This window comes from Equus caballus, unplaced genomic scaffold, assembly GCF_041296265.1.
Source record: "Equus caballus isolate H_3958 breed thoroughbred unplaced genomic scaffold, TB-T2T unassigned-0002539, whole genome shotgun sequence".
NCBI classification, from domain to species: domain Eukaryota; kingdom Metazoa; phylum Chordata; class Mammalia; order Perissodactyla; family Equidae; genus Equus; species Equus caballus.
Window position 1 is genome coordinate 3,193,230 of NW_027222343.1, and position 17,384 is coordinate 3,210,613.

Consider the following 17,384-nt stretch of genomic DNA (forward strand, 5'->3'; position numbering starts at 1 on the left):
AAGAGATGTTCCCGGTAGGCTGTAAGACCACTGTGCTGAGCGAGTTGTTTCTTAGGATCCCAAAGAGCTGGAAGCAAGATGCTGTGGGGCCCAACTCGCCCTTTGGAAAGAAGCCTGCACGTTGTGCCTTTGAGCTCTGGGGCAAAGTAGCACACCCAGAGCAGAAGTCCTACTTCAGCCAGATCAGGCCTGCAAAGAAACTGCGTTTCACAGGCCTTTGGATTAGATGTTCCAGGTAGGATGTAAGAGCACTGTGCAGAGAGAGTGGTTTCTTAGGTTCCCAAAGAGGTGGAAGTGAGATGCTGTGGGGCCCAACTCGCCCTTTGGAAAGAAGCCTGCACGTTGTGCCTTTCAGCTCTAGGGCAAAGTAGCACACCCAGAGCAGAAGTCCTACTTCAGCCAGATCAGGCCTGCAAAGAAAGTGCGTTTCTCAGGCCTTTGGAAGAGATGTTGCCGGTATGCTGTAAGAGCACTGTGCAGAGCGAGTGGTTTCTTAGGTTCCCAAAGAGCTGGAAGCAAGATGCTGTGGTGACCAACTCGCCCTTGGGAAAGAAGCCTGCACGTTGTGCCTTTCAGCTCTAGGGCAAAGTAGCACACCCAGAGCAGAAGTCCTACTTCAGCCAGATCAGGCCTGCAAAGAAACTGCGTTTCACAGGCCTTTGGAAGAGATGTTCCCGGTAGGCTGTAAGAGCACTGTGCAGAGCGAGTGGTTTCTTAGCTTCCCAAAGAGCTGGAAGCAAGATGCTGTGGGGCCCAACTCGCCCTTTGGAAAGAAGCCTGCACGTTGTGCCTTTCAGCTCTAGGGCAAAGTAGCACACCCAGAGCAGAAGTCCTACTTCAGCCAGATCAGGCCTGCAAAGAAACTGCGTTTCACAGGTCTTTGGAAGAGATGTTCCCACTAGGCTGTAAGAGCACTGTGCAGAGCGAGTGGTTTCTTAGCTTCCTAAAGAGCTGGGAGCAAGATGCTGTGGGGCCCAACTCGCCCATTGTAAAGAAGCCTGCACGTTGTGCCTTTCAGCTCTAGGGCAATGTAGCAAACCCAGAGCAGGAGTCCTACTTCAGCCAGATCAGGCCTGCAAAGAAACTGCGTTTCAAAGGTCTTTGGAAGAGACCTTCCCGGTAGGCTGTAAGAGCACTGTGTAGAGCGAGTTATTTCTTAGCTTCCCAAAGAGCTGGAAGCAAGATGCTGTGGGGCCCAACTCGCCCTTTGGAAAGAAGCCTGCACGTTGTGCCTTTCAGCTCCAGGGCAAAGTAGCACACCCAGAGCAGAAGTCCTACTTCAGCCAGATCAGGCCTCCAAAGAAATTGCGTTTCACAGGAGTTTGGAAGAGATGTTCCCGGTAGGCTGTAAGAGCACTGTGCAGAGCGAGTTGTTTCTTAGCTTCCCAAAGAGCTGGAAGCAAGATGCTGTGGGGCCCAACTCGCCCTTTGGAAAGAAGCCTGCACGTTGTGCCTTTCAGCTCTAGGGCAAAGTAGCACACCCAGAGCAGAAGTCCTACTTCAGCCAGATCAGGCCTGCAAAGAAACTGCATTTCACAGGCCTTTGGAAGAGATGTTCCCGGTAGGCTGTAAGAGCACTGTGCAGAGCGAGTGGTTTCTTAGCTTCCCAAAGAGCTGGAAGCAAGATGCTGTGGCGCCCAACTCGCCGTATTGAAAGAAGCCTGCACGTTGTGCCTTTCAGCTCTAGGGCAAAGTAGCACACCCAGAGCAGAAGTCCTACTTCAGCCAGATCAGGCCTGCAAAGAAACTGCGTTTCACAGGCCTTTGGAAGACATGTTCCCGGTAGGCTGTAAGAGCACTGTGCAGAGCGAGTTGTTTCTTAGCTTCCCAAAGAGCTGGAAGCAAGATGCTGTGGGGCCCAACTCGCCCTTTGGAAAGAAGCCTGCACGTTGTGCCTTTCAGCTCTAGGGCAAAGTAGCACACCCAGAGCAGAAGTCCTACTTCAGCCAGATCAGGCCTGCAAAGAAACTGCCTTTCACAGGCCTTTGGAAGAGATGTTCCCACTAGGCTGTAAGAGCACTGTGGAGAGCGAGTTGTTTCTTAGCTTCGCCAAGAGCTGGAAGCAAGATGCTGTGGGGCCCAACTTGCCGTTTGGAAAGAAGCCTGCACGTTGTGCCTTTCAGCTCTAGGGCAAAGTAGCACACCCAGAGCAGAAGTCCTACTTCAGCCAGATCAGGCCTGCAAAGAAACTGCGTTTCACAGGCCTTTGGAAGAGATGTTCCCGGTAGGCTGTAAGAGCACTGTGCAGAGCGAGTGGTTTCTTAGCTTCCCAAAGAGCTGGGAGCAAGATGCTGTGGGGCCCAACTCGCCCATTGTAAAGAAGCCTGCACGTTGTGCCTTTCAGCTCTAGGGCAATGTAGCAAACCCAGAGCAGGAGTCCTACTTCAGCCAGATCAGGCCTGCAAAGAAACTGCGTTTCACAGGCCTTTGGAAGAGATGTTCCCGGTAGGCTGTAAGAGCACTGTGCAGAGCGAGTTGTTTCTTAGCTTCCCAAAGAGCTGGAAGCAAGATGCTGTGGGGCCCAACTCGCCCTTTGGAAAGAAGCCTGCACGTTGTGCCTTTCAGCTCTAGGGCAAAGTAGCACACCCAGAGCAGAAGTCCTACTTCAGCCAGATCAGGCCTGCAAAGAAACTGCGTTTCACAGGCCTTTGGAAGAGATGTTCCCGGTAGGCTGTAAGAGCCCTGTGCAGAGCGAGTTGTTTCTTAGCTTCCCAAAGAGCTGGAAGCAAGATGCTGTGGGGCCCAACTCGCCCTTTGGAAAGAAGCCTGCACGTTGTGCCTTTCAGCTCCAGGGCAAAGTAGCACACCCAGAGCAGAAGTCCTACTTCAGCCAGATCAGGCCTGCAAAGAAATTGCGTTTCACAGGCCTTTGGAAGAGATGTTCCCAGTAGGCTCAAAGAGCACTGTGCAGAGCGAGTGGTTTCTTAGGTTCCCAAAGAGCTGGAAGCAAGATGCTGTGGGGCCCAACTCGCCCTTTGGAAAGAAGCCTGCACGTTGTGCCTTTCAGCTCTAGGGCAAAGTAGCACACCCAGAGCAGAAGTCCTACTTCAGCAAGATCTGGCCTTCAAAGAAACTGCGTTTCACAGGCCTTTGGAAGAGATGTTCCCGGTAGGCTGTAAGAGCACTGTGCAGAGAGAGTGGTTTCTTAGCTTCCCAAAGAGCTGGAAGCAAGATGCTGTGGGGCCCAACTCGCCCTTTGGAAAGAAGCCTGCACGTTGTGCCTTTCAGCTCTAGGGCAAAGTAGCACACCCAGAGCAGAAGTCCTACTTCAGCCAGATCAGGCCTGCAAAGAAACTGCGTTTCACAGGCCTTTGGAAGAGATGTTCCCGGTAGGCTGTAAGAGCACTGTGCAGAGCGAGTTGTTTCTTAGCTTCCCAAAGAGCTGGAAGCAAGATGCTGTGGGGCCCAACTCGCCCTTTGGAAAGAAGCCTGCACGTTGTGCCTTTCCGCTCAAGGGCAAAGTAGTACACCCAGAGCAGAAGTCCTACTTCAGCCAGATCAGGCCTGCAAAGAAACTGCATTTCACAGGCCTTTGGAAGAGATGTTCGCGGTAGGCTGTAAGAGCACTGTGCAGAGCGAGTTGTTTCTTAGCTTCCCAAAGAGCTGGAAGCAAGATGCTGTGGGGCCCAACTCGCCCTTTGGAAAGAAGCCTGCACGTTGTGCCGTTCCGCTCTAGGGCAAAGTGGCACACCCAGAGCAGAAGTCCTACTTCAGCCAGATCAGGCCTGCAAAGAAACTGCGTTTCACAGGCCTTTGGAAGAGATGTTCCCGGTAGGCTGTAAGAGAACTGTGCAGAGCGAGTGGTTTCTTAGCTTCCCAAAGAGCTGGAAGCAAGATGCTGTGGGGCCCAACTCGCCCTTTGGAAAGAAGCCTGCACGTTGTGCCTTTCAGCTCTAGGGCAAAGTAGCACACCCAGAGCAGAAGTCCTACTTCAGCCAGATCAGGCCTGCAAAGAATCTGCGTTTCACAGGCCTTTGGAAGAGATGTTCCCGGTAGGCTGTAAGAGCACTGTGCAGAGCGAGTTGTTTCTTAGCTTCCCCAAGAGCTGGAAGCAAGATGCTGTGGGGCCCAACTCGCCCTTTGGAAAGAAGCCTGCACGTTGTGCCTTTCAGGTCTAGGGCAAAGTAGCACACCCAGAGCAGAAGTCCTACTTCAGCCAGATCAGGCCTGCAAAGAAACTGCGTTTCACAGGCCTTTGGAAGAGATGTTAGCGGTAGGCTGTAAGAGCACTGTGCAGAGCGAGTGGTTTCTTAGCTTCCCAAAGAGCTGGAAGCAAGATGCTGTGGGGCCCAACTCGCCCTTTGGAAAGAAGCCTGCACGTTGTGCCTTTCCGCTCTAGGGCAAAGTAGCACACCCAGAGCAGAAGTCCTACTTCAGCCAGATCAGGCCTGCAAAGAAACTGCGTTTCACAGGCCTTTGGAAGAGATGTTCCCGGTAGGCTGTAAGAGCACTGTGCAGAGCGAGTTGTTTCTTAGCTTCCCAAAGAGCTGGAAGCAAGATGCTGTGGGGCCCATCTCGCCCTTTGGAAAGAAGCCTGCACGTTGTGCCTTTCAGCTCTAGGGCAAAGTAGCACACCCAGAGAAGTAGTCCTACTTCAGCCAGATCAGGCCTGCAAAGAAACTGCGTTTCACAGGCCTTTGGAAGAGATGTTAGCGGTAGGCTGTAAGAGCACTGTGCAGAGCGAGTTGTTTCTTAGCTTCCCAAAGGGATGGAAGCAAGATGCTGTGGGGCCCAACTCGCCCTTTGGAAAGAAGCCTGCACGTTGTGCATTTCCGCTCTAGGGCAACGTAGCACACCCAGAGCAGAAGTCCTACTTCAGCCAGATCAGGCCTGCAAAGAAACTGCGTTTCACAGGCCTTTGGAAGAGATGTTCCCACTAGGCTGTAAGAGCACTGTGCAGAGCGAGTGGTTTCTTAGGTTCCCAAAGAGGTGGAAGCAAGATGCTGTGGGGCCCAAATCGCCCTTTGGAAAGAAGACTGCACGTTGTGCCTTTCAGCTCTAGGGCAAAGTAGCACACCCAGAGCAGAAGTCCTACTTCAGTCAGATCAGGCCTGCAAAGATACTGCGTTTCACAGGCCTTTGGAAGAGATGTTCCCGGTAGGCTGTAAGACCACTGTGCTGAGCGAGTTGTTTCTTAGGATCCCAAAGAGCTGGAAGCAAGATGCTGTGGGGCCCAACTCGCCCTTTGGAAAGAAGCCTGCACGTTGTGCCTTTGAGCTCTGGGGCAAAGTAGCACACCCAGAGCAGAAGTCCTACTTCAGCCAGATCAGGCCTGCAAAGAAACTGCGTTTCACAGGCCTTTGGATTAGATGTTCCAGGTAGGATGTAAGAGCACTGTCCAGAGAGAGTGGTTCCTTAGGTTCCCAAAGAGGTGGAAGTGAGATGCTGTGGGGCCCAACTCGCCCTTTGGAAAGAAGCCTGCACGTTGTGCCTTTCCGCTCTAGGGCAAAGTAGCACACCCAGAGCAGAAGTCCTACTTCAGCCAGATCAGGCCTGCAAAGAAACTGCGTTTCTCAGGCCTTTGGAAGAGATGTTGACGGTATGCTGTAAGAGCACTGTGCAGAGCGAGTGGTTTCTTAGGTTCCCAAAGAGCTGGAAGCAAGATGCTGTGGTGACCAACTCGCCCTTTGGAAAGAAGCCTGAACGTTGTGCCTTTCAGCTCTAGGGCAAAGTAGCACACCCAGAGCAGAAGTCCTACTTCAGCCAGATCAGGCCTGCAAAGAAACTGCGTTTCACAGGCCTTTGGAAGAGATGTTCCCGGTAGGCTGTAAGAGCACTGTGCAGAGCGAGTGGTTTCTTAGCTTCCCAAAGAGCTGGAAGCAAGATGCTGTGGGGCCCAACTCGCCCTTTGGAAAGAAGCCTGCACGTTGTGCCTTTCAGCTCTAGGGCAAAGTAGCACACCCAGAGCAGAAGTCCTACTTCAGCCAGATCAGGCCTGCAAAGTAACTGCGTTTCACAGGCCTTTGGAAGAGATGTTCCCACTAGGCTGTAAGAGCACTGTGCAGAGCGAGTGGTTTCTTAGCTTCCTAAAGAGCTGGGAGCAAGATGCTGTGGGGCCCAACTCGCCCATTGTAAAGAAGCCTGCACGTTGTGCCTTTCAGCTCTAGGGCAATGTAGCAAACCCAGAGCAGGAGTCCTACTTCAGCCAGATCAGGCCTGCAAAGAAACTGCGTTTCAAAGGTCTTTGGAAGAGACCTTCCCGGTAGGCTGTAAGAGCACTGTGTAGAGCGAGTTATTTCTTAGCTTCCCAAAGAGCTGGAAGCAAGATGCTGTGGGGCCCAACTCGCCCTTTGGAAAGAAGCCTGCACGTTGTGCCTTTCAGCTCCAGGGCAAAGTAGCACACCCAGAGCAGAAGTCCTACTTCAGCCAGATCAGGCCTCCAAAGAAATTGCGTTTCACAGGAGTTTGGAAGAGATGTTCCCGGTAGGCTGTAAGAGCACTGTGCAGAGCGAGTTGTTTCTTAGCTTCCCAAAGAGCTGGAAGCAAGATGCTGTGGGGCCCAACTCGCCCTTTGGAAAGAAGCCTGCACGTTGTGCCTTTCAGCTCTAGGGCAAAGTAGCACACCCAGAGCAGAAGTCCTACTTCAGCCAGATCAGGCCTCCAAAGAAATTGCGTTTCACAGGCCTTTGGAAGAGATGTTCCCGGTAGGCTGTAAGAGCACTGTGCAGAGCGAGTTGTTTCTTAGCTTCCTCAAGAGCTGGAAGCAAGATGCTGTGGGGCCCAACTCGCCCTTTGGAAAGAAGCCTGCACGTTGTGCCTTTCAGCTCTAGGGCAAAGTAGCACACCCAGAGCAGAAGTCCTACTTCAGCCAGATCAGGCCTGCAAAGAAACTGCATTTCACAGGCCTTTGGAAGAGATGTTCCCGGTAGGCTGTAAGAGCACTGTGCAGAGCGAGTGGTTTCTTAGCTTCCCAAAGAGCTGGAAGCAAGATGCTGTGGGGCCCAACTCGCCCTTTGGAAAGAAGCCTGCACGTTGTGCCTTTCAGCTCTAGGGCAAAGTAGCACACCCAGAGCAGAAGTCCTACTTCAGCCAGATCAGGCCTGCAAAGAAACTGCCTTTCACAGGCCTTTGGAAGAGATGTTCCCACTAGGCTGTAAGAGCACTGTGGAGAGCGAGTTGTTTCTTAGCTTCGCCAAGAGCTGGAAGCAAGATGCTGTGGGGCACAACTTGCCGTTTGGAAAGAAGCCTGCACGTTGTGCCTTTCAGCTCTAGGGCAAAGTAGCACACCCAGAGCAGAAGTCCTACTTCAGCCAGATCAGGCCTGCAAAGAAACTGCGTTTCACAGGCCTTTGGAAGAGATGTTCCCGGTAGGCTGTAAGAGCACTGTGCAGAGCGAGTGGTTTCTTAGCTTCCCAAAGAGCTGGAAGCAAGATGCTGTGGGGCCCATCTCGCCCTTTGGAAAGAAGCATGCACGTTGTGCCTTTCAGCTCTAGGGCAAAGTAGCACACCCAGAGAAGTAGTCCTACTTCAGCCAGATCAGGCCTGCAAAGAAACTGCGTTTCACAGGCCTTTGGAAGAGATGTTAGCGGTAGGCTGTAAGAGCACTGTGCAGAGCGAGTTGTTTCTTAGCTTCCCAAAGGGATGGAAGCAAGATGCTGTGGGGCCCAACTCGCCCTTTGGAAAGAAGCCTGCACGTTGTGCATTTCCGCTCTAGGGCAACGTAGCACACCCAGAGCAGAAGTCCTACTTCAGCCAGATCAGGCCTGCAAAGAAACTGCGTTTCACAGGTCTTTGGAAGAGATGTTCCCGGTAGGCTGTAAGAGCACTGTGCCGAGCGAGTGGTTTCTTAGCTTCCCAAAGGGATGGAAGCAAGATGCTGTGGGGCCCAACTCGCCCTTTGGAAAGAAGCCTTCACGTTGTGCCTTTCAGCTCTAGGGCAAAGTAGCACACCCAGAGCAGAAGTCCTACTTCAGCCAGATCAGGCCTCCAAAGAAATTGCGTTTCACAGGCGTTTGGAAGAGATGTTCCCGGTAGGCTGTAAGAGCACTGTGCAGAGCGAGTTGTTTCTTAGCTTCCCAAAGAGCTGGAAGCAAGATGCTGTGGGGCCCAACTCGCCCTTTGGAAAGAAGCCTGCACGTTGTGCCTTTCAGCTCTAGGGCAAAGTAGCACACCCAGAGCAGAAGTCCTACTTCAGCCAGATCAGGCCTGCAAAGAAACTGCGTTTCACAGGCCTTTGGAAGAGATGTTCCCGGTAGGCTGTAAGAGCACTATGCAGAGCGAGGTGTTTCTTAGCTTCCCCAAGAGCTGGAAGCAAGATGCTGTGGGGCCCAACTCGCCCTTTGGAAAGAAGCCTGCACGTTGTGCCTTTCAGCTCTAGGGCAAAGTAGCACACCCAGAGCAGAAGTCCTACTTCAGCCAGATCAGGCCTGCAAAGAAACTGCGTTTCACAGGCCTTTGGAAGAGATGTTCCCGGTAGGCTGTAAGAGCACTGTGCAGAGCGAGTTGTTTCTTAGCTTCCCAAAGAGCTGGAAGCAAGATGCTGTGGGGCCCAACTCGCCCTTTGGAAAGAAGCCTGCACGTTGTGCCTTTCAGCTCTAGGGCAAAGATGCACACCCAGAGCAGAAGTCCTACTTCAGCCAGATCAGGCCTGCAAAGAAACTGCGTTTCACAGGCCTTTGGAAGAGATGTTCCCGGTAGGCTGTAAGAGCACTGTGCAGAGCGAGTGGTTTCTTAGCTTCCTAAAGAGCTGGAAGCAAGATGCTGTGGGGCCCATCTCGCCCTTTGGAAAGAAGCCTGCACGTTGTGCCTTTCAGCTCTACGGCAAAGTAGCACACCCAGAGCAGAAGTCCTACTTCAGCCAGATCAGGCCTGCAAAGAAACTGCGTTTCACAAGCCTTTGGAAGAGATGTTAGCGGTAGGCTGTAAGAGCACTGTGCAGAGCGAATTGTTTCTTAGCTTCCCAAAGGGATGGAAGCAAGATGCTGTGGGGCCCAACTCGCCCTTTGGAAAGAAGCCTGCACGTTGTGCCTTTCAGCTCTAGGGCAAAGTAGCACACCCAGAGCAGAAGTCCTACTTCAGCCAGATCAGGCCTGCAAAGAAACTGCGTTTCACAGGCCTTTGGAAGTGACGTTCCCGGTAGGCTGTAAGAGCACTGTGCAGAGCGAGTTGTTTCTTAGGTTCCCAAAGAGCTGGAAGCAAGATGCTGTGGGTCCCAACTCGCCTTTTTGAAAGATGACTGCACGTTGTGCCTTTCAGCTCCAGGGCAAAGTAGCACACCCAGAGCAGAAGTCCTACTGCAGCCAGATCAGGCCTGCAAAGAAACTGCGTTTCACAGGCCTTTGGAAGACATGTTCCTGGTAGGCTGTAAGAGCACTGTGCAGAGCGAGTTGTGTCTTAGCTTCCCAAAGAGCTGGAAGCAAGATGCTGTGGGGCCCAACTCGCCCTTTGGAAAGAAGCCTGCACGTTGTGCCTTTCAGCTCTAGGGCAAAGTAGCACACCCAGAGCAGAAGTCCTACTTCAGCAAGATCTGGCCTTCAAAGAAACTGCGTTTCACAGGCCTTTGGAAGAGATGTTCCCGGTAGGCTGTAAGAGCACTGTGCAGAGCGAGTTGTTTCTTAGCTTCCCCAAGAGCTGGAAGCAAGATGCTGTGGGGCCCAACTCGCCCTTTGGAAAGAAGCCTGCACGTTGTGCCTTTCCGCCTTAGGGCAAAGTAGCACACCCAGAGCAGAAGTCCTACTTCAGCCAGATCAGGCCTGCAAAGAAACTGCGTTTCACAGGCCTTTGGAAGAGATGTTCCCGGTAGGCTGTAAGAGCACTGTGCAGAGCGAGTTGTTTCTTAGCTTCCCCAAGAGCTGGAAGCAAGATGCTGTGGGGCCCAACTCGCCCTTTGGAAAGAAGCCTGCACGTTGTGCCTTTCAGCTGTAGGGCAAAGTAGCACACCCAGAGCAGAAGTCCTACTTCAGCCAGATCAGGCCTGCAAAGAAACTGCGTTTCACAGGCCTTTGGAAAAGATGTTAGCGGTAGGCTGTAAGAGCACTGTGCAGAGCGAGTTGTTTCTTAGCTTCCCAAAGGGATGGAAGCAAGATGCTGTGGGGCCCAACTCGCCCTTTGGAAAGAAGCCTTCACGTTGTGCCTTTCAGCTCTAGGGCAAAGTATCACACCCAGAGCAAAAGTCCTACTTTAGCCAGATCAGGGCTGCAAAGAAACTGCGTTTCACAGGCCTTTGGAAGTGACGTTCCCGGTAGGCTGTAAGAGCACTGTGCAGAGCGAGTTGTTTCTTAGGTTCCCAAAGAGCTGGAAGCAAGATGCTGTGGGGCCCAACTCGCCCTTTGGAAAGAAGCCTGCACGTTGTGCCTTTCAGCTCCAGGGCAAAGTAGCACACCCAGAGCAGAAGTCCTACTTCAGCCAGATCAGGCCTGCAAAGAAACTGCGTTTCACAGGCCTTTGGAAGAGATGTTCCCGGTAGGCTGTAAGAGCACTGTGCTGAGCGAGTTGTTTCTTAGCTTCCCAAAGAGCTGGGAGCAAGACGCTGTGGGGCCCAACTCGCCCTTTGGAAAGAAGCCTGCACGTTGTGCCATTCAGCTCTAGGGCAAAGTAGCACACCCAGAGCAGAAGTCCTACTTCAGCCAGATCAGGCCTGCAAAGAAACTGCGTTTCACAGGCCTTTGGAAGAGATGTTCCCACTAGGCTGTAAGAGCACTGTGCAGAGCGAGTGGTTTCTTAGGTTCCCAAAGAGGTGGAAGCAAGATGCTGTGGGGCCCAAATCGCCCTTTGGAAAGAAGACTGCACGTTGTGCCTTTCAGCTCTAGGGCAAAGTAGCACACCCAGAGCAGAAGTCCTACTTCAGTCAGATCAGGCCTGCAAAGATACTGCGTTTCACAGGCCTTTGGAAGAGATGTTCCCGGTAGGCTGTAAGACCACTGTGCTGAGCGAGTTGTTTCTTAGGATCCCAAAGAGCTGGAAGCAAGATGCTGTGGGGCCCAACTCGCCCTTTGGAAAGAAGCCTGCACGTTGTGCCTTTGAGCTCTGGGGCAAAGTAGCACACCCAGAGCAGAAGTCCTACTTCAGCCAGATCAGGCCTGCAAAGAAACTGCGTTTCACAGGCCTTTGGATTAGATGTTCCAGGTAGGATGTAAGAGCACTGTCCAGAGAGAGTGGTTTCTTAGGTTCCCAAAGAGGTGGAAGTGAGATGCTGTGGGGCCCAACTCGCCCTTTGGAAAGAAGCCTGCACGTTGTGCCTTTCCGCTCTAGGGCAAAGTAGCACACCCAGAGCAGAAGTCCTACTTCAGCCAGATCAGGCCTGCAAAGAAACTGCGTTTCTCAGGCCTTTGGAAGAGATGTTGACGGTATGCTGTAAGAGCACTGTGCAGAGCGAGTGGTTTCTTAGGTTCCCAAAGAGCTGGAAGCAAGATGCTGTGGTGACCAACTCGCCCTTTGGAAAGAAGCCTGAACGTTGTGCCTTTCAGCTCTAGGGCAAAGTAGCACACCCAGAGCAGAAGTCCTACTTCAGCCAGATCAGGCCTGCAAAGAAACTGCGTTTCACAGGCCTTTGGAAGAGATGTTCCCGGTAGGCTGTAAGAGCACTGTGCAGAGCGAGTGGTTTCTTAGCTTCCCAAAGAGCTGGAAGCAAGATGCTGTGGGGCCCAACTCGCCCTTTGGAAAGAAGCCTGCACGTTGTGCCTTTCAGCTCTAGGGCAAAGTAGCACACCCAGAGCAGAAGTCCTACTTCAGCCAGATCAGGCCTGCAAAGAAACTGCGTTTCACAGGCCTTTGGAAGAGATGTTCCCACTAGGCTGTAAGAGCACTGTGCAGAGCGAGTGGTTTCTTAGCTTCCTAAAGAGCTGGGAGCAAGATGCTGTGGGGCCCAACTCGCCCATTGTAAAGAAGCCTGCACGTTGTGCCTTTCAGCTCTAGGGCAATGTAGCAAACCCAGAGCAGGAGTCCTACTTCAGCCAGATCAGGCCTGCAAAGAAACTGCGTTTCAAAGGTCTTTGGAAGAGACCTTCCCGGTAGGCTGTAAGAGCACTGTGTAGAGCGAGTTATTTCTTAGCTTCCCAAAGAGCTGGAAGCAAGATGCTGTGGGGCCCAACTCGCCCTTTGGAAAGAAGCCTGCACGTTGTGCCTTTCAGCTCCAGGGCAAAGTAGCACACCCAGAGCAGAAGTCCTACTTCAGCCAGATCAGGCCTCCAAAGAAATTGCGTTTCACAGGAGTTTGGAAGAGATGTTCCCGGTAGGCTGTAAGAGCACTGTGCAGAGCGAGTTGTTTCTTAGCTTCCCAAAGAGCTGGAAGCAAGATGCTGTGGGGCCCAACTCGCCCTTTGGAAAGAAGCCTGCACGTTGTGCCTTTCAGCTCTAGGGCAAAGTAGCACACCCAGAGCAGAAGTCCTACTTCAGCCAGATCAGGCCTCCAAAGAAATTGCGTTTCACAGGCCTTTGGAAGAGATGTTCCCGGTAGGCTGTAAGAGCACTGTGCAGAGCGAGTTGTTTCTTAGCTTCCCCAAGAGCTGGAAGCAAGATGCTGTGGGGCCCAACTCGCCCTTTGGAAAGAAGCCTGCACGTTGTGCCTTTCAGCTCTAGGGCAAAGTAGCACACCCAGAGCAGAAGTCCTACTTCAGCCAGATCAGGCCTGCAAAGAAACTGCATTTCACAGGCCTTTGGAAGAGATGTTCCCGGTAGGCTGTAAGAGCACTGTGCAGAGCGAGTGGTTTCTTAGCTTCCCAAAGAGCTGGAAGCAAGATGCTGTGGGGCCCAACTCGCCCTTTGCAAAGAAGCCTGCACGTTGTGCCTTTCAGCTCTAGGGCAAAGTAGCACACCCAGAGCAGAAGTCCTACTTCAGCCAGATCAGGCCTGCAAAGAAACTGCCTTTCACAGGCCTTTGGAAGAGATGTTCCCACTAGGCTGTAAGAGCACTGTGGAGAGCGAGTTGTTTCTTAGCTTCGCCAAGAGCTGGAAGCAAGATGCTGTGGGGCACAACTTGCCGTTTGGAAAGAAGCCTGCACGTTGTGCCTTTCAGCTCTAGGGCAAAGTAGCACACCCAGAGCAGAAGTCCTACTTCAGCCAGATCAGGCCTGCAAAGAAACTGCGTTTCACAGGCCTTTGGAAGAGATGTTCCCGGTAGGCTGTAAGAGCACTGTGCAGAGCGAGTGGTTTCTTAGCTTCCCAAAGAGCTGGGAGCAAGATGCTGTGGGGCCCAACTCGCCCATTGTAAAGAAGCCTGCACGTTGTGCCTTTCAGCTCTAGGGCAATGTAGCAAACCCAGAGCAGGAGTCCTACTTCAGCCAGATCAGGCCTGCAAAGAAACTGCGTTTCAAAGGTCTTTGGAAGAGACCTTCCCGGTAGGCTGTAAGAGCACTGTGCAGAGCGAGTTATTTCTTAGCTTCCCAAAGAGCTGGAAGCAAGATGCTGTGGGGCCCAACTCGCCCTTTGGAAAGAAGCCTGCACGTTGTGCATTTCCGCTCTAGGGCAAAGTAGCACACCCAGAGCAGAAGTCCTACTTCAGCCAGATCAGGCCTGCAAAGAAACTGCGTTTCAGAGGCCTTTGGAAGAGATTTTCCCGGTAGGCTGTAAGAGCACTGTGCAGAGCGAGTGGTTTCTTAGCTTCCCAAAGAGCTGGAAGCAAGATGCTGTGGGGCCCAACTCGCCCTTTGGAAAGAAGCCTGCACGTTGTGCCTTTCAGCTCCAGGGCAAAGTAGCACACCCAGAGCAGAAGTCCTACTTCAGCCAGATCAGGCCTGCAAAGAAATTGCGTTTCACAGGCCTTTGGAAGAGATGTTCCCAGTAGGCTCAAAGAGCACTGTGCAGAGCGAGTGGTTTCTTAGGTTCCCAAAGAGCTGGAAGCAAGATGCTGTGGGGCCCAACTCGCCCTTTGGAAAGAAGCCTGCACGTTGTGCCTTTCAGCTCTAGGGCAAAGTAGCACACCCAGAGCAGAAGTCCTACTTCAGCAAGATCTGGCCTTCAAAGAAACTGCGTTTCACAGGCCTTTGGAAGAGATGTTCCCGGTAGGCTGTAAGAGCACTGTGCAGAGAGAGTGGTTTCTTAGCTTCCCAAAGAGCTGGAAGCAAGATGCTGTGGGGCCCAACTCGCCCTTTGGAAAGAAGCCTGCACGTTGTGCCTTTCAGCTCTAGGGCAAAGTAGCACACCCAGAGCAGAAGTCCTACTTCAGCCAGATCAGGCCTGCAAAGAAACTGCGTTTCACAGGCCTTTGGAAGAGATGTTCCCGGTAGGCTGTAAGAGCACTGTGCAGAGCGAGTTGTTTCTTAGCTTCCCAAAGAGCTGGAAGCAAGATGCTGTGGGGCCCAACTCGCCCTTTGGAAAGAAGCCTGCACGTTGTGCCTTTCCGCTCAAGGGCAAAGTAGTACACCCAGAGCAGAAGTCCTACTTCAGCCAGATCAGGCCTGCAAAGAAACTGCATTTCACAGGCCTTTGGAAGAGATGTTCGCTGTAGGCTGTAAGAGCACTGTGCAGAGCGAGTTGTTTCTTAGCTTCCCAAAGAGCTGGAAGCAAGATGCTGTGGGGCCCAACTCGCCCTTTGGAAAGAAGCCTGCACGTTGTGCCTTTCCGCTCTAGGGCAAAGTGGCACACCCAGAGCAGAAGTCCTACTTCAGCCAGATCAGGCCTGCAAAGAAACTGCGTTTCACAGGCCTTTGGAAGAGATGTTCCCGGTAGGCTGTAAGAGCACTGTGCAGAGCGAGTTGTTTCTTAGCTTCCCAAAGAGCTGGAAGCAAGATGCTGTGGGGCCCAACTCGCCCTTTGGAAAGAAGCCTGCACGTTGTGCCTTTCAGCTCTAGGGCAAAGTAGCACACCCAGAGCAGAAGTCCTACTGCAGCCAGATCAGGCCTGCAAAGAAACTGCGTTTCAGAGGCCTTTGGAAGAGATGTTCCCGGTAGGCTGTAAGAGCCCTGTGCAGAGCGAGTTGTTTCTTAGCTTCCCAAAGAGCTGGAAGCAAGATGCTGTGGGGCCCAACTCGCCCTTTGGAAAGAAGCCTGCACGTTGTGAATTTCAGCTCTAGGGCAAAGTAGCACACCCAGAGCAGAAGTCCTACTTCAGCCAGATCAGGCCTGCAAAGAAACTGCGTTTCAGAGGCCTTTGGAAGAGATTTTCCCGGTAGGCTGTAAGAGCACTGTGCAGAGCGAGTGGTTTCTTAGCTTCCCAAAGAGCTGGAAGCAAGATGCTGTGGGGCCCAACTCGCCCTTTGGAAAGAAGCCTGCACGTTGTGCCTTTCAGCTCTAGGGCAAAGTAGCACACCCAGAGCAGAAGTCCTACTTCAGCCAGATCAGGCCTGCAAAGAAACTGCGTTTCACAGGCCTTTGGAAGAGATGTTCCCGGTAGGCTGTAAGAGCACTGTGCAGAGCGAGTGGTTTCTTAGCTTCCCAAAGAGCTGGAAGCAAGATGCTGTGGGGCCCAACTCGCCCTTTGGAAAGAAGCCTGCACGTTGTGCCTTTCCGCTCTAGGGCAAAGTAGCACACCCAGAGCAGAAGTCCTACTTCAGCCAGATCAGGCCTGCAAAGAAACTGCGTTTCACAGGCCTTTGGAAGAGATGTTCCCGGTAGGCTGTAAGAGCACTGTGCAGAGCGAGTTGTTTCTTAGCTTCCCAAAGTGCTGGAAGCAAGATGCTGTGGGGCCCAACTTGCCCTTTGGAAAGAAGCCTGCACGTTGTGCCTTTCAGCTCTAGGGCAAAGTAGTACACCCAGAGCAGAAGTCCTACTTCAGCCAGATCAGGCCTGCAAAGAAACTGCCGTTCACAGGCCTTTGGAAGAGATGTTCGCGGTAGGCTGTAAGAGCACTGTGCAGAGCGAGTTGTTTCTTAGCTTCCCAAAGAGCTGGAAGCAAGATGCTTTGGGGCCCAACTCGCCCTTTGGAAAGAAGCCTGCACGTTGTGCCTTTCCGCTCTAGGGCAAAATGGCACACCCAGAGCAGAAGTCCTACTTCAGCCAGATCAGGCCTGCAAAGAAACTGCGTTTCACAGGCCTTTGGAAGAGATGTTCCCGGTAGGCTGTAAGAGCACTGTGCAGAGCGAGTGGTTTCTTAGCTTCCCAAAGAGCTGGAAGCAAGATGCTGTGGGGCCCAACTCGCCCTTTGGAAAGAAGCCTGCACGTTGTGCCTTTCAGCTCTAGGGCAAAGTAGCACACCCAGAGCAGAAGTCCTACTTCAGCAAGATCTGGCCTTCAAAGAAACTGCGTTTCACAGGCCTTTGGAAGAGATGTTCCCGGTAGGCTGTAAGAGCACTGTGCAGAGAGAGTGGTTTCTTAGCTTCCCAAAGAGCTGGAAGCAAGATGCTGTGGGGCCCAACTCGCCCTTTGGAAAGAAGCCTGCACGTTGTGCCTTTCCGCTCTAGGGCAAAGTGGCACACCCAGAGCAGAAGTCCTACTTCAGCCAGATCAGGCCTGCAAAGAAACTGCGTTTCACAGGCCATTGGAAGACATGTTCCCGGTAGGCTGTAAGAGCACTGTGCAGAGCGAGTGGTTTCTTAGCTTCCCAAAGAGCTGGAAGCAAGATGCTGTGGGGCCCAACTCGCCCTTTGGAAAGAAGCCTGCACGTTGTGCCTTTCAGCTCTAGGGCAAAGTAGCACACCCAGAGCAGAAGTCCTACTTCAGCCAGATCAGGCCTGCAAAGAAACTGCGTTTCACAGGCCTTTGGAAGAGATGTTCCCGGTAGGCTGTAAGAGCACTGTGCAGAGTGAGTTGTTTCTTAGCTTCCCAAAGAGCTGGAAGCAAGATGCTGTGGGGCCCATCTCGCCCTTTGGAAAGAAGCCTGCACGTTGTGCCTTTCAGCTCTAGGGCAAAGTAGCACACCCAGAGCAGAAGTCCTACTTCAGCCAGATCAGGCCTGCAAAGAAACTGCGTTTCACAGGCCTTTGGAAGAGATGTTATCGGTAGGCTGTAAGAGCACTGTGCAGAGCGAGTTGTTTCTTAGCTTCCCAAAGGGATGGAAGCAAGATGCTGTGGGGCCCAACTCGCCCTTTGGAAAGAAGCCTGCACGTTGTGCATTTCCGCTCTAGGGCAACGTAGCACACCCAGAGCAGAAGTCCTACTTCAGCCAGATCAGGCCTGCAAAGAAACTGCGTTTCACAGGCCTTTGGAAGTGACGTTCCCGGTAGGCTGTAAGAGCACTGTGCAGAGCGAGTTGTTTCTTAGGTTCCCAAAGAGCTGGAAGCAAGATGCTGTGGGGCCCAACTCGCCTTTTTGAAAGATGACTGCACGTTGTGCCTTTCAGCTCCAGGGCAAAGTAGCACACCCAGAGCAGAAGTCCTACTGCAGCCAGATCAGGCCTGCAAAGAAACTGCGTTTCACAGGCCTTTGGAAGACATGTTCCTGGTAGGCTGTAAGAGCACTGTGCAGAGCGAGTTGTGTCTTAGCTTCCCAAAGAGCTGGAAGCAAGATGCTGTGGGGCCCAACTCGCCCTTTGGAAAGAAGCCTGCACGTTGTGCCTTTCAGCTCTAGGGCAAA